The sequence below is a fragment of the Rutidosis leptorrhynchoides genome, chromosome 2 (assembly GCF_046630445.1).
Source record: "Rutidosis leptorrhynchoides isolate AG116_Rl617_1_P2 chromosome 2, CSIRO_AGI_Rlap_v1, whole genome shotgun sequence".
NCBI classification, from domain to species: Eukaryota; Viridiplantae; Streptophyta; class Magnoliopsida; order Asterales; family Asteraceae; genus Rutidosis; species Rutidosis leptorrhynchoides.
Window position 1 is genome coordinate 112,002,248 of NC_092334.1, and position 15,964 is coordinate 112,018,211.

A 15,964-nucleotide genomic window follows, 5' to 3' on the forward strand; every position below is an offset into this window, starting at 1 on the left:
GGGGGGGGGGGGGGGGGGGGGGGGGGGGGGGGTGGGGGTTTGGAGTTGGGATTTAATTGCCGTTGTAAGAATAAAATGAAATGATCGATAGTGGTGGTGTATTCGTGTTTCGATGTATATCATGAACGAATTGTATACTCCTTCCTAAATTTATAGTCTAAAAAATAGGGAGACAGAAGTGTCTTTAATACCCTTGACGTATAAGTGTAAAACAAAAGGTTAGATAAAAAGTAAACAAAAAAATACTATATGATGATGACATTTTATTAAACTGCGTGTTCTTCTCTGAAAACAACGGAATTGAAATAAAGAGAGTGCTATTAGTGTTTCCAGGAAGATGTTACCGGATCCCAGTTGACTTTCCAAGTTATCTTGTCATGTTTTGATAACACCAATGGGTTATCACTATCATCGAAGACATGAGAATGATGAGTAAACAATCACATTACAAGATTGACAACACGTTACTAAATTTCATTGAGAACTTTAATAATATAGCACAATATCATTGAGGTTCTTGTATCTGGGATTATACGTAAAAAGGGTTAGAAGGCCCTTTCTCAACTCGTGAGCTCGCACTGGGGGTTAAATACACTATTTTTGGATTCGTTTGGGCATTTAAGGTATTAATCAGTTGTGTTTATATTAATATATAGTTATTTTTGAAGTTAATACACTATTATTATTTGCGGATTAATAAACTTGTAAATTGCAGATTTGGATTTAGGAGATATTCTCGAACTAAATAGCAAGCTAGGACAGTCGAGGATAGTATTTCGAGGGCTGTAAACTGGGAACACTGGAAGAAGGCTAAATGGGATGAGAGTCTAAGACTCCCATACTTGGTAATTTGTTTCTTATTTTCGCCCATTATTAAAGTTGGCACTTCTAAATTTAGTTTTATTCCTTTTATTCATCTAACTTTAAACTTATTTTTCACTTGATGAATCAGGTTGGTGTTGCTACTGCTGACAGACCTCCAAGGACGCTGGAGCCTACGCCGGCAGACACAACATCCGACTTGTGGGTGGCTTCTACTAATTTTTTTGTTGCTGAGTTGGCTGTTGTTGAATTAGTTGTTGCTGACTTGTCTGCTGATGAGTGGTTGCTTCTAAGTCACAGGCACCGGAACTCCAATCACCAGAGGCACCCCGATCACCACCACACCAATCACCACCCCCCCCCCCCCAATCAACACCACATCACCGACAACCAACATCAACACCACCTCATCGTACACCCCATTTATGCCTACCGCATCTTGCGATGTTCAAGATAAGTTGATTGACCTCACAAGGCGGGCCTGACAGTATTCGTCAACGTATTGCCATTATGAAGCGCCAGGTAATATTGTAAACTTATTTCAATTTATTCTACTAATTTGATATTTATTTTCATTTTTTAACATAAAAAGATTATATATCTACAGGAGGATGGGTACACTTCTGACACATATAAGCCATCGGAGCTTACATACGTTGCCTTTACTCCATTTTCATCGACGTCTTATTAAACAGTGTCTTCATGTTAGCTCACTGTACACTACACCAAAGTAATATGCCCCTAAACGGCAGAAAAAGGTTGTTGAAGAAGAACAACAAACCTTAAGCGGAGAACAAGAAAGTGAAAGGGGTGAACAGATTACATGTACCGAACAGAATGAATCTACTGAAGCTACTGAATAGATTGCAGCTACTAAAATGGCTAACTAATTGCCGCAACTGAAATGAATGAACGACTTGTTGCTGAAAAGGATGAAAAAATAGCTCTTGGCCGCCTTCAAAGAATTTGGCAGCTTTTGAAATACAAATATGGTCATCCAATTGAAGAACTTGAAATGATTGAACATGAAGGATTTAAAATGATGAAGAAAACTTTTAAAGATAAAACGAGAAACTTTTGTTATACACCGCAACATAGTAAATTAATAAACAATGCAACATAATAAATTAAACAACGCTAACAAATAAAACAACAACTCCAAATGGCAGATTCAACTTGATGATACACACGTATATGTTGCATGATCTTAAAACAACACATCAACTTCAATCAACTACTGTAGTTTTAAGGGTAAGTGATCTTTTGAATGCATCTTTGAGATCTCGATGATCCACCATTTGTTTCAAAATCTTATCATCCGCATTGACCACATTCACTTGTTTCTTCGGTTCCCCAGCTACTTGATATATGATGAAATAAACAACTCAGGTAACCGCCCATTACTCCAATTGTGTATCATATTATTCCTCTAGAGCGGGTTCCAATTTCATCAAATGGTAAGTATATACTGCATAGAGTCAAGTATTGTATACCTAGACTCAAAACTACACTGTTGGTGGATATGATGGTAATAAGTACATCGCAACGGTGGAATCTTTTGACACTCGAATGGATTTTTATAGGTGTCTTTTATGGGATAACAATAGCCATCAAGTCACCATGTGATTCATAACCAGGATAACATTTGTCTAAGTCCATATTTATAGAAATCTCCTCCAACTTCTTTAACACGAGGGTCTGAATAAGTGGATAACTACTTTAATAACAAACTTTTAACTGGTGTGCTCCGTTGTCATTCACGTAACAATGATAAAGATACGTCTGTCCACAATCCTAATTATAATGCTAAGTACTCTCCGCATATATTATAACAAAAACACCCAATGTTGGTGAGAAGCGCTCTCACAAAACTTGTGTTTATAAACAAACCATGACGTTAAAATTTTATTCAAGAACATAGTTTGTTTAAAAGCACAGATTTTGTGAAGAGTCTTTCGACCAACATGGGATGCTTATGAGAGAACTCTGAATATTATGATTGGGATTGTGGGAAGACGTATTTTTATCATTGCTACATGTACTGCTAACGAAGCATACCAGTTCAAGGTTTGTTATCTAAGAAGTACCCATTGTTACAAGCCCTGCGTATTAAAGTGATTGGATGAGAATTCTATACATATGGACTTATATAGATGTTATCGCACTCTCTCATGGTTAAGAGTTACATGTTGTACTTGATGGATGTTGTTGTATAATAGAATTCACCTATAGAAATCTATTTTAGTGTCAGAAGATTCCATCATTGCGACGTACTTATTACCATCATACTAACAACAGTGTATTTGTAATTTTATAAGTTTAACTAAATTTAAGTATGAAGTACTTTACTCTTGCAGTGTACACTTACCATTTGGTGAAATTGGCACTTCTAAGAGTACACATATCTTAAACAAGTAAAGTAATATGGGCAATTACCTGAGTTGTTATTTTCATCATGTATCTATCGAAGTTGTTGGGGGAACCGAGGAACAAGGTGAATGTGTTGAACGATGTTGATAAGATCTTGCAACAAATGGTGAATCATCAAGAACTGTAAGATATGGTTGGAAAGATCAATTACCCTGAAAAATAAAATAGATGATCAGTTATCTTGAAAAATTCAAGATTCAGTTGATGAGCTTTTTTAAGCTCGTGAAACATATATATATATATATATATATATATATATATATATATATATATATATATATATATATATATATATATATATATATATATATATATATATATATATATATATATATATATATATATATATATATATATATATATATATATATATATATATTTGTGTTTTGTAAAGTGGACAGTCCTGGGTTTTGAGCACCACAAACTACGCAAAATACGCACCACACATCATGATTTGTGCATGGTGCGTGTTTCACATGATTCAAAATTGGGGGTGATGTAATGCTGGAGGTGGTGCTCATAAGGGAAGTGGTGAACGGTGATATGTTACCCGACAAAATCGTCATTGACGGCACCGCTAACTTAGGTCCCGTTACGTGGTCGTAGTCCCTATATGAGACTCGTTTGACCAAAATTATGTCGCATTCATTTGAATCGCACAAGACTTGCAAAGTTTAGTTTACCAAACGGTTCGACAACAAGTTTAAGTTTACAAAAATATAAAGTATAAATGAAATAACTTGCGACATAATAAGTTTAAAATCACAGTTGCTATAAATAGCGTATGTATGTAGAAAAAAGTTTAAATCCAAAGGTGGTATCACTAGCGTATGTATGTATGTATGCTTGACCCCAAGCAAGAAATCAGAGTGTATGCAAGTATGCTTGACCCCAAGCAAGTATGAGTGTACGCGGAAGCATGTATCAAATAGCTAAGTATGAACCTGAGAAACATATAGAAAACTGTCAACGAAAAACGTTGGTGAAATCATAGGTGTTTGTAATAAACATTGTTTTTGAACCACAAGATTTAGTATTCCCATAACGTTGATTATCAAAATCGTTTGCATTCCAAAAGTATTGTTCGCGAGCACCCAATTATCAAGACTTAACGTTTCCTTCCATAGAACCCCATCACAATAGTGTTAGAACATACACTGTTTCTCGAAAATATATTTCATCCGTAGACGGTAGCGAACCGTCCGAAATGAGGGTTTGTCAAACCCGTATGGCCACACAATATAAGTTCTCGCTTACACCCTGCAAGTGTAACTAATGATAATCGAATTGAGGATTTTTGTTCTAACTCGCTGTGGAATGTTTGTTTCCTTGTACTTGTGTTCAAAGTATCAAAGTAAGTAGTACAAAATGTAACAAAGTATATGTTTCTCAGCCCATGATTTAAAAGTATAAAAAGTTGTTGAAAAGGTGGGACTATGATCTCACCTCGAGTGCACGAGTATAAATGTACTTCACAAAATAAACGTGTGCATGAAAGTTGCTTAGCCTTGACCTAAACAACTAAGTTGTATCAATTAACTGGTTACGACACAAGGTCGGGCGAAATGTGTTCGATTAGTCATATGGCTCGTTACGACACGATTATGTAGCATGTGAATCACGTTGTCAAGTTTCATGCAAGAATCAAGTATAAAATACGATTAAAACGATTTCATAAGTGTTTGGTTAAGTTTGACTAAAATTCAAACTTGGTCAAAGTCAAAGTCAAAGTCAACGGGGTCGGGTAGGGTATCCGACAATTTTTCCATGATGAGAAAGTATATATAAGCATGTTGGCCAAGTTTCATGTTAATCGGAGTTACGAGTAAGCGGGGGTGAAAACGTGAAAATCAAAAGAATTTGGGACATACCAAAATGGCGCGCTGCTCCATTTATGGCGCGCCGCTCCATTTAACTGTTCAGCAAGTCTGGCAGTTTTCACACTCAAGCACGAATCTAACTTCAAACAATCATAACTTGTGAACCGTAAACATTCAAAACACGTATCTTATATCGTTGGAAAGGTATTTTGACAAGGAATACAACTAAACACATTTAATCAATAAAATCCATCATAAACAACAATGAAAACCTCATCAAATGATCATTAAACGTTCAAAATCAAGGTTTCAAGTTCACAAAAACGCATTTCTTGACTCGGAAATCCAATTTACACATACGAAACATACATGGCAACTAAACACTTATCAACAACATTAACAAGCATTCGATGCATCAAAAGTTCATTTTAAGTTTATCAAACCCTAACCAAAATTCACAAACTCATTAATCATGTTCTTGAAATTTTCTTAATCAACCTACACATCAAAATGAAGCTAGTGATACTAGTAACACAATTAAAACATGAACTTTAACATTTAAACCACATTTAATTCTCTAAAATCAAAGATTAAGCACACCCATTTCAAATGTTCATACTAGTTACTCAAAACAACAAATCGAGCAAATAAATCATATATTCATGCTGGACACGAGCCATAGACACTGACTAACACCATTTCAAGTATATAAAACGAATTTAGAGAAATCTAGTGTTTTTATAAAGTTACCCAAACTTGATGAAATTGGTACCAAAATGTAGAGGATGAAGAGAGGATCACGAAAATGTAATTTGTTTTGATGTTTGCTTCTCCAATCGGATTTAGATGATGATTGAATTGATTGAGAGAAAAAGAGTGTTCTTGAGCTAGAGAGAAAAAGGGAGAAGAGAGGTGAAGTGAATGAGTGGTGATGGTGGAGTTTGACTAGTTGACCTAGTCAACTAGTTAGGCCCCTTTGCAACTTTGGTCCCTCGAGTTTCAAAGCGGGTGCGAGAATTAACCAAACGAATATTTTAAAAACGCTCGAGTAAACGAGTGATGTTATAATTAAATAACGGGAATATTATGAACGTTAGCCAACGGAAAATACGAATTTAAATAACGAAAGATATTATTTAAAAAAAAAGACAGTGTTAAAAATAAATTTAACGAAAAAATGCGGGATGTTACATTACCCACACCTTAAAAGAAATTTCGTCCCGAAATTTAGTTGGAAGTAGTAGTCGTTGTTTCTTCCTCGAGATCTTGCGTTATCGATTCTACGAATAAGTGAAGGTACTCCCTTGGGCATTTCAACAAACTTTGAAAATCGGGGTTTTACGTTGTTTTAAAGTTTGATTTCACGATTCAAAATTTCAATCGATTTTCCTAGGAAGGGAAGTTTATCATCGATAGTAAGCTCATCGAAAGGAATAACAAGTTCTTGTTCGGCAAGACACTTCCTTAAGTTTGATACATGGAATGTAGGATGAACGGAGCTCAATTGGGTCGGAAAGTCTAAACGGTAAGCAACGGGTACAATACGCTCAAAGATTTCAAAAGGATCAAAGTATCTCGGATAGAGCTTTCTACGTTTCTCGAAACGGATTGCACCTTTTCAAGGTGAGACTTTTAACGTTACGCGGTTTCTCACATGGAATTCGGAAGGTTTACGTCTAACAATTGCATGGCCCTTTCGACGACCACGGGTCGTTTTGAGTCTTTTTGGATTTGAACAATTTCTCGGTTCTTTCATGAATGGGTTCGGGTTAGGTGGTTTGCTTGTCACCTACTTCGGTTCAACGATTAAGAAAACGACAATTGCGGCTTTATGAGTTTTCGAAAGGTGTGGCGTTAATACTCGTGTGATAATTATCGTTGTAAAAGAATTCGGTTAAAGGCAAAGAATTTTCCCAAGTAGATTTGAAGTTGATAACACAAATTCGTATTATGGTTCCCAAGGTTCGAATCGTACATTTGCTTTGTTCGTCGGTTCGTGGATGACACGCGGTACTTATGTCTAAACGTGGTCCCGAGACTTTTTGTAAGGCACTCTGAAATCTAGAAGTGAAATGAGGATCTCGATCCGAAATGAAGTATATCTCCTTAAGATATATTTTGAACAAGTTTAAGTTTCTCAAGAATTTCGCGCCGCGGAAGATTTATCGGTTTCCGAAAACGTTCGTTAGGACTATTCACCCTCGAGGCGAATACTAGTATAATGTGAAGAGTCTCTCTCTCCATTGAGAATTTAGATAAGAGATTTACTTATACGGAAGTACGAATGTAAGGTGAGAGAAGTTTCCGCCTCGATGTGAGCATAACAAGCATATTGAAGTTCACCGATAAAACTGTGCGAAAACGAGATAGTATACACGTGTAACATATGTTTGATGTTGAAAGAATTTGCCATTCGTTCAGAAGCATAAGTATGGTTCGACAATAATCGGAGGTGTGTCCCTGGTATAGTTGTTATCAGTATTCTCGGAGTTTTCGGATGTTCAAACAAGAAAAATGAAGTCATGTACATGGCACATGGTGGTGATTAGGTTAATCGAGTCCAACCACCATCACGTGTCATTAGAACTTTGGTATGACTTACCATAATATAACCACGTTGATCGAGTGTCGTTATATTATGCTAACTCATACCTCCATTCCCACATCACTCCATAACATCAAGTTCATGTAACCGTGAAGATCTAGAATGAACAAAGTGTAACGATGTCTCAAACGTGACTCGTATTGAATCGAAAGAATTAGTGCAACTCTAAAGAAGCGTTCTCCGAGGGAAGTGTATAAATGATTGTTCACGTCAATGCGGTTCAAGTCAAACAATAATGCATTTAGGCACGAAATGAGTAACGAATCATGATAACGAATGGTACGCAACCGTAGTGATAAGTAGTGACGACGATACTCACCTAGAGTAGTGATGGTAGTAACACGAAATGGTAGATAGTAAGAAACACCGGTGGGAAACCGATAGTAAGTTGAAACGGTGGCAAAAAACAAACTGGGAGACAAAGTTCCCGAACAAGTGTGACTAATGAAGTCGTCGTCATCCTTACGCGTATGAATCTTGAATTTACGTGTGTTACCAAAAAATTACTGAATACGAGTTCGTATGATGAAAACTTGGTACCATTAAGAGGTTCACCTAAGAATGATTCAAGTATAATGCACAAGTAGTCAAGTAAGTGCTATCTATAGCAAATGTATGTCAGAATGCAATGGCTAACTATCCGGTTGTAGTCTAGATTCACTAATGCGTCCTAACGACTCTGTCAGATACACTAATGCACATCCTAGTTCCCTACAACCAACGCTCTGATACCATCTGTAGCGACCCGACAAAATCGTCATTGACGGCGCCGCTAACTTAGGTCCCGTTACGTGGTCGTAGTCCCTATATGAGACTCGTTTGACCAAAATTATGTCGCATTCATTTGAATCGCACAAGACTTGCAAAGTTTAGTTTACCAAACGGTTCGACAACAAGTTTAAGTTTACAAAAGTATAAAGTATAAATGAAATAACTGGCGACATAATAAGTTTAAAATCACGGTTGCTATAAATAGCATATGTATGTAGACAAAAGTTTGAATCCAAAGGTGCTATCACTAGCGTATGTATGTATGTATGCTTGGCCCCAAGCAAGAAATCAGAGTGTATGCAAGTATGCTTGACCCCAAGCAAGTATGAGTGTACGCGGAAGCATGTATCAAATAGCCAAGTATGAACCTGAGAAACATATAGAAAACTGTCAATGAAAAATGTTGGTGAAATCATAGGTGTTTGTAATAAACGTTGTTTTTGAACCACAAGATTTAGTATTCCCATAACGTTGATTATCAAAATCGTTTGCATTCCAAAAGTATTGTTCGCAAGCACCCAATTATCAAGACTTAACGTTTCCTTCCATAGAACCCCATCACAATAGTGTTAGAACATACACTGTTTCTCGAAAATATATTTCATCCGTAGACGGAAGCTAACCGTCCGAAATGAGGGTTTGTCAAACCCGTATGGCCACACAATATAAGTTCTCGCTTACACCCTGCAAGTGTAACTAATGATAATCGAATTGGAGATTTTTGTTCTAACTCGATGTGGAATGTTTGTTTCCTTGTACTTGTGTTCAAAGTATCAAAGTAAGTAGTACAAAATGTAACAAAGTATATGTTTCTCAGCCCACGATTTAAAAGTATAAAAAGTTGTTGAAAAGGTGGGACTGTGATCTCACCTCGAGTGCACGAGTATAAATGTACTTCACAAAGTAAACGTGTGCATGAAAGTTGCTTAGCCTTGACCTAAACAAGTAAGTTGTATCAATTAACCAGTTACGACACAAGGTCGGGCGAAATGTGTTCGATTAGTTCTATGACTCGTTACGACTCGATTATGTAGCATGTGAATCACGTTGTCAAGTTTCATGCAAGAATCAAGTATAAAATACGATTAAAACGATTTCATAAGTGTTTGGTTAAGTTTGACTAAAAGTCAAACTTGGTCAAAGTCAAAGTCAACGGGGTCGGGTATCCGACAATTTTTCTATGATGAGAAAGTATATATAAGCATGTTGGCCAAGTTTCATGTTAATCGGAGTTACGAGTAAGCGGGGGTGAAAACGTAAAAATCAAAAGAATTTGTGACAGACCAAAATGGCGCGCCGCTCTATTTAACTGTTCAGCAAGTCTGGCAGTTTTCACACTCAAGCACGAATCTAACTTCAAACAATCATAACTTGTGAACCGTAAACATTCAAAACACGTATCTTATATCGTTGGAAAGGTATTTTGACAAAGAATACAACTAAACAAATTTCATCAATCAAATCCATCATTAACAACAATGAAAACCTCATCAAATGATCATTAAACGTTCAAAATCAAAGTTTCAAGTTCACAAAAACGCATTTCTTGACTCGGGAATCCAATTTACACATACGATACGCCGTTTTGAAGGTAATGAAACATACATGGCAACTAAACACTTATAAAAAACATTAACAAGCATTCGATGCATCAAAAGTTCGTTTTAAGTTTATCAAACCCTAACCAAAATTCACAAACTCATTAATCATGTTCTTGAAGTTTTCTTAATCAACCTACACAACAAAATGAAGCTAGTGATACTAGTAACACAATTAAAACATGAACTTTAACATTTAAACCACATTTAATTCTCCAAAATCAAAGATTAAGCTCACCAATTTCAAATGTTCATACTAGTTACTCAAAATAACAAATCGAGCAAATAAATCATATATTCATGCTGGACACGAGCCATAGACACTAACTAAAACCATTTCAAGTATATAAAACGAATTTAGAGAAATCTAGTGTTTTTATAAAGTTACCCAAACTTGATGAAATTGGTACCAAAATGTAGAGGATGAAGAGAGGATCACGAAAATGTAATTTGTTTTGATGTTTGCTTCTCCAATCGGATTTAGATGATGATTGAATTGATTGAGAGAAAAAGAGTGTTCTTGAGCTAGAGAGAAAAAGGGAGAAAAGAGGTGAAGTGAATGCGTGGTGATGGTGGGGTTTGACTAGTTGACCTAGTCAACTAGTTAGGCCCCTTTGCAACTTTGGTCCTTCGAGTTTCAAAGCGGGTGCGGGAATTAACCAAACGAATATTTTAAAAACGCTCGAGTAAACGAGTGATGTTATAATTAAATAACGAGAATATTATGAACGTTAGCCAACGAAAAATACGAATTTAAATAACGAAAGATATTATTTAAAAAAAAGACAGTGTTAAAAATAAATTTAACGGAAAAATGCGGGATGTTACAAGATGTTTCTAGGGATATGTTTCTGAAACCACCTTCACCTTCAGAGCTATCCACACCCATTGTGAGAACATTAGGGTGCTAGAGACCTTCTGAGATCCATCAGAATGGTCTGGATAGCTCCAAAGATGATGGTGATGGTAAACGAGGAAGTAGTGGTGATGAATAGTTTTGATGGTGATTGGTGTGGTAATCGCGATGAACAAGTAAATATTGGTGATTCTTGTGGTACTGGTGATGATAATGTTGGTGGTGGTAATGGTGGTAATCATGCAATAAATCATAAGTAAGTTGGCTGATGTGCCTTGATATCATTCAAAATGGTCATGTTTTTAATAGTGATATCACCCATATTTTAACCTTAATATTAACAAAATGATCTATCAACATGAAAAATCCTACAAATTATAATATTAAGGGGTCAAAAGGCATAATTGCCAAAATAAGGCCAAAATAGGGTTTTTAACAAGGTTTTTAGCACTTTTTCTATCCAAGAAGTATACTCTATCTACTTAGCCTTAAAATAGGTATTCTAGCCTCATAAACATCCATGGAGAACTCTTAAAGTCTGAATCCACAAGCTTAAACTGAAGAACAAGGCAAAGTCAAAATTAGGGTTTCCTAAAACCCCAATTTCAGAGATCACTCTAAAATACTACTTCGGAAGATCAAGAAGACTAACAGAATTACCGGAATTTAATTGAAGCTAACTTATGAAGATCTCACCATAACCTAGATCCTCTGTACATCCGGTTGAAGAGATCAAGAAGTTACAGGACTTACACACACTAATACACACACTAAACCATAATCTCTCCTACACTCATGTCCGGCTAACAAGAGCTTCAGAGACTGATAAAGGGACTTGTGTACACTTAAGATCAAGATTAAAGTCCTTTAAAAAGACTTATCTACCTGATACAATCTGACTATACATTGCACCAGACAAGATAAAGCGCAACTATCAAAGAAATTCATCCGGGAAATCAACCACCTAAAGTTTGTTATGAAAATTTTGACCCAGATCAAGCAACTGGCGACCCAGTTACTGAAACTGGTGACCCGAGAACTGAAACTGGTCACCCAGTTCTGGAGATCCGATTACTAAATTCAGCAACCCGGTTACAACAACTGGCGACCCGGAATTAAAATTGGCGACTCAGGAATTAAAACTGGTGATTCAAAATCTATAACTGGCGACCCAAAAGCCAAAACTAGCAACCCAGATTGGAAACTGGTGACCCCGGGTTAACTTACTGGCGATCCGGAGCTGAAAACTGGCGACCCGGGTTAAGCAACTGGAGACCCGAGTTAAGAAACTTGTGGCTCGCTTTATTAGAAATAGACTACCGATCCTTCACTTTTACACACACTTCATTTCTATTTCAATTCAATTCGAAGAAACTATGTCCAAGTATTCTCTAGTTTCTAGCATTTAGTAGTTATAATGATGTAATAACTAGAGGCAAATAAGTCTTATTAGTGCCTCTAGTAGTGTAGTTACATAGTAATAAAGGAGGTACTTATTTGAAAGCGTTATCAAGAAGCTTATTTACTCAGCCTTTCAAGTATCAACTATGACTCCATATGTATTATATCGAAATGTTATAATGAACGTTAAGTTCTTTATAATGACCTAAATTACTTCTCATGTCTATTAAAAATGTAAGTTTAGGATGTGATAACGCTCGAACTATACATATTGTATACATACTTTCTGCGCATTATCTTGTCATTTTAACATAGTTTTCAAACCTTTTTTTGGATAAAATTTAACAATTCTTGTAAAAAGGTGTTTTTAATGTGTTTGTTTAGAAAGTGTGATAAAACAGGTCAAAAAGTGAAGTAAAAGAGCAAAAAGTCGAAGGTTAGCCGCCGGCTAAGGTCTCTAAGTCGCTGGCTTCACAGGAAATTCCAGAAAGTTCCATAATTCAAGTCAGAAATCGAAGAACTTTTTGACCAAGGAAAATACATCAGAGCTGCCGGCTGGGTCATTTGAGCCACCGACTGGGTCAACTGAGCTGCCGGCTAGAGTTGCTTGTACGTAGAGATCAAGTTCAAGATAAATATGAAAAAGATTTGGGTTAATCCGAAAGACACACAAGCCGCCGGCTGGCGAAGCTAAGCCGCCGGATCAACAACATGATTAAAGTTAATTTGGCGTGAAGATAAAGTTAAACTTGAAGAAAAAGTCACCGACTAGGTCCTAGCAGCCGGCTTGAGAACCCGAGCCACCAGCTCAGGTGACGGTTTTCGAAATCTATAAATAGAAGCTGAATTTTGCTGTTTAGAGATAGCAGAAAATTTTCATAGTTTGTAGTTATGAATTTTATTAGATTTAGAGTTTATTTCAAGTTTCTTTCATTGTAAAATCCTTTAAAGAATCAATATTATTAAAGTCATTCAATTTACCTTCAACTTTTGAGGTAATTCTATCTTTATTTTATCGCATCTTTATTTAATTATGTCTAAATCTTTCTTTTATGATTTTTATTCGTCTTCTATCATGAACTAAACGTCTATGGTTGTTACTTGGACAAAAACTTCAATTTGCTGGAATCATAAGATGAAGCCGCCGACTTCCAGATCCTTAGCCGCCGGCTAGATTTGCAAACCCGCCCGCTCCAAGCTTCGAATTATGCAGTTTATGGTCTTTTTAGATCTGTATAATTATGTTTGTGTGATGATTATTTATTCTGTTTGATTATGCCATGATCAAAATTTGTGTTTACATGCTTAATGATAAGTTATACGAGTTAGGATTAACTAGTAATTAATTCTAAGTAAGCTTTTACTCGATTCATCTAATCTTCTAGGTTAATCAAACCGAACAACGTATTTAGATTGCATGAAACCTAGGTTAAGACTGATGGTAGAATTGAATTAGAGAGATGATAAATTGCACTTGCATAGTAATCTTGCTATTGTTAGGCCTAATCGAAGAACCTTTGTTTATATGCGTTTGATTGTCGATTGCATGAAAACTTGATTAAGATTTCCTTTAAGATAGTAACTGAGGATGATCTAATTGAGTTTATTAGCTTATCTATTTGTCAGCCTAATTACATGTTGCCTTAGTCCCCATCATAAGATTAAGATGATATGTATGATATGATTATTCAATTGCTATGAATTAAGATGTTAACTTTGAACATCCACTTAGTTGACATATGCTTTAGGTCCTACTTTGCATGTTTTACGTGATTTGTAGCTTAGCCTTTTAGGAATAGTGATTGGTCTGTGATTGCTATGTGCTACATATCAATGTGAGTATGAAACTATATAATAGATTCCTTCAAACCTTGCTAGTCCTTGTAATCACCTTCTCTTTTAATACTCATTTTCTATCTTTCTTATTCATTTGTTTCATTAAATTACTTAATTAAAATACTTAATCAATCACCTCTAATTATTTCCCAAGAGTTAGATTAAAGATAAACAACTTTTATCCGCTTCTACGCTATCTTGGGATGATAACCTAAAATACTACACTTGATTGGGTTTTGCTACTTGTTAGGGTGTTAAAAGTGAATTAATAAAAATGTTATATAAATTTAAAAGTTGAAAAGCAAACTAAGCACACACACATTTTTCGCACATCAACTTTTTGGCACCACTGACGGGGAGCGTGGTAAGGATGAATTTGTGAATGTACCTAGGATTATTGATATTTCTTGAAAGAGTGGTGACGGTCCTCCTTTAGGGAAGGGTTGCTGGATTTTCTGATTTAAAGGATCCTGCCTGAACCTAGACGTTGACGGCCATTTGATCTTGAAAAGGCCAATAATCTAAATTATGTTTACTTATTTATTGATAAGCGATAAAAGTTGATTAGTTAAATTTATTTATTTATATTTATAATTCAGATAGCTTATAATTTGCTTCCTTTAGTTAAATCGTTTCTTTAAAAACTCTTCTCTCGTAGAATTAAAAATCCCAAATTCCCTAAAATTTGATCTTAACGTTTCCCTTATTTTTCTAAATCAAATGAATACCCGATCCAAGAAACTTGTTTTGGAAAGACAATTGTCCATTCCCGATAAACTCATTTATAAATATAATTATACCAAGGATTCCTTAGTCAGGAGATTAAATTTCGACGAAGGATCATCATCTATTTATCATACTGTGCCTAATTCACCTCCTACTCCCGATTCTAATCGTTTGGGGTCCCTTTTTGATGCTATTTTTGATTCAGACATTGAGATGGCTGATAATTCTATGGAGTTGTTGATGAAAGCAAACCGTCAAGGGTTGGGCCTCTCTATTACCCAACCAGCAATTGAAACTAATTTCGAAGTGAAAGGTCTGATACTGCACTTAATCAAGGATAATGTTTTCCGAGGTACTGATATAGAAGATTCGAATGATCACATAAGACAATTTAAGGCAATCTGCAACTTATCTAAGATTACCGAGGTTGATGACAATGTGGTTTACTTAAGGCTGTTTCCATGGTCTTTAAAAGACAATGCTAAGGATTGGTTGAATTCACTACCCAAGGGGAAAATCACAACATGGAATGATATAATAGAAAAGTTCCTTACTCATTTCTTTCCTGCTTCCAAAACTGTAAATATCCAAACGAAAATCGCTATTTTTTGACAAAAGAATAATGAAACCTTATATGATGCTTGGGTTCGTTATGGGCAACTTCTTAGGGCTTGTCCACAACATGGTCTTACAAATCTTCAAAGTATCACCATATTCTATACGGGGTGTGATATCTCTACTAGGAGAGAGATTGATACCTCAGTTGGAGGAAATATTATGAGCAAAACTGCTGAAGAAGCTCACACATTGATCAAAAAGTTGGCTGCCCATTCACATGAGTGGCATCAAGATTTGGGTATTTCCCGTTCTGTTAATATTATTGGTTATGATTCTGAAGATGTGTTGAAATCCATGAATGCTCAATTAGGAAATCTAGGAAGGCAAATGGAGAAGCTAAGTACAGAGATGCATGCGATGAAGGTGGGTTGTGAAATATGTGATGGTCCTCATCTGACAAAAGATTGTGTTGCTAGTATAGAACAATTGCAAAAGGTAGCTTATGTTAATCAATTCCAAGGAGGGAACCCAAACTTTAGGA

General features: G+C 35.9%; 1 non-coding gene across 1 annotated transcript; it reads right to left on the reverse strand.

Annotated features, from left to right (window-relative positions):
- Positions 1-15,447: 15,447 nt before the first annotated feature.
- LOC139894811 (small nucleolar RNA R71) lies at positions 15,448-15,554 on the reverse strand. The gene has a single exon (XR_011775293.1). It is a non-coding gene; the product is annotated as a small nucleolar RNA R71 (small nucleolar RNA).
- Positions 15,555-15,964: the final 410 nt, after the last annotated feature.